Source organism: Coenobita brevimanus, chromosome 48, assembly GCF_032717465.1.
Source record: "Coenobita brevimanus isolate Jiangsu-jjx chromosome 48, ASM3271746v2, whole genome shotgun sequence".
Lineage (NCBI taxonomy): Eukaryota > Metazoa > Arthropoda > Malacostraca > Decapoda > Coenobitidae > Coenobita > Coenobita brevimanus.
The window spans coordinates 24,334,875-24,336,753 of record NC_137001.1 but is presented as its reverse complement, the minus strand read 5'-3'; positions in this window follow the sequence as shown (position 1 = coordinate 24,336,753).

Sequence of the window (1,879 nt, the reverse complement as noted above, 5' to 3'; positions counted from 1 at the left end):
TGTCAGATCACTTGCTAAAACCGCCTCAAAGAAACTTGGATTATTGTACAGAGTACGTAACTTCTTCACTGACGAGCAGTTAGCTATAATTTATAAGAGTCATGTGCGCTCTCAGCTTGAATATTGCTCACCCTTGTGGAATGGATGTGGAGAGGTTGCATTAAAACAACTAGACAAAATTCAGAACAAAGCTGTTAGAATCATTAACAACCCTGCCATTACATATAAACTACCTCCCCTGCAAGTAAGAAGGAATGTTGCCTCCCTTGCATTAGTTTACAGATATTTTTTTGGCAAATGCTCAGACGAAGTTGCGTCCATGGTGCCACCTCTCCATGCCTTCCCTCGTGCTACACGGGCATCTGGTAGCGCTCATGACTGGAATGTCACTCAGCCATATTGCAGAACTTCTGCCTATCAGAATTCTTTCATTCCCCGAACTGCATCTCTCTGGAACTCGCATCCCCAGAGTTGTTTCCCTCCAAATTTCAACCCACAACTGTTCAAGTCTAACTGTTACAGATATTTTATGAACAGAGGACACCAGTAATCTGGTGTATGGATTAGTTTTTTATTCATTTGTTTTTCCTTCCTCTGTTCTGTTATTAAAAAACAAAAAAACATACATACTCGTACATATATACATACATTGAGTAATTGGTAAGTATATTGGAAGACATACATACATACGAGTACATACATAGATTGTGACATGTACATTGATAGATAGATAGATAGATAGATGGATAGATAGACGCAGATAGATGGATAGGTAGGCTGATAAGTAGAGGTAGTTTGCTGGACAGATAGAGAGAGAGAGAGAGAGAGACAGACAGACAGACAGACACAAACAAACAAACAGACAGAGACTCTATGTTAATCCAGCAACATCCAGGTCCCACTTACAGCCGGTTTACCCCCATCGCATCACGTATTGTCTATTTTATACCTTTTTTTTATCCTTGGCAGGTGGAGGAGGGGGGGGGAGAGGGAGGGAGAGACCGAGGATGAGATGGAAGGATGGAGTGGAGAAAAAAATGGTCTAGTAAGCTAAGGCCTCTCTCTCTCTCTCTCTCTCTCTCTCTCTCTCTCTCTCTCTCTCTCTCTCTCTCTCTCTCTCTCACCTGCAGTCCAACATCTTAGACGAGGAAGAGCAGAGGAGTGTAGGTGAGTGAGGAGGAGAGGTAGACTGAGGATGTGGTGGAGGGATGGAGTGGAGATATGAGGAGTTGGAGGGAAGACTGAGGATGTGGTGGAGGGATGGAGTGGAGATATGGGGTGTGAGGAGGAGGGGGAGGCCGAGGATGAGATGGAGGGAAAGAGTGGAGAAATATATGAGGTGTGAATTGGAGGAAAGGCAGCCAAATAGCAGAGGATAGGGCAACGTGGAGACAGACAGACAGACAGATAGATAGATAGATAGATAGACAGATAGATAGATAGACAGACAGACAGATAGATACAGTAGATAGACAGATAGATAGATAGATAAACGAGGACGGAAATTTGACTATAAATCATGACCCATATTTCGTCTTCACACATCAGCGTATAGATTGAGAAGCATGCTAGTCACGAAGAAGTGCCGGGAGAAGGGGGAAGAGGAGGAGGGGTCTAAAGAATTCAAGACACTGGATTCCTTGTATCAAAACACCAGCTTCAAGACAGACAAACCTCCTTCCTCGTTGCCTTAGGGCGAAAGTTCTCTCCGTGACTTTTCCCCGTCATCTGCTAGTCAAATTTCTTTCCCTACCAGCATGATCAATACTCCCACCTCTACCGGCCAGACCCAGGTGGCGCTGTGCTGGTTTACCCCCCCCGCCCCACCACCACCTTCACCCACACTTACACCCTACACTCTTACACCCTACACTGCCCT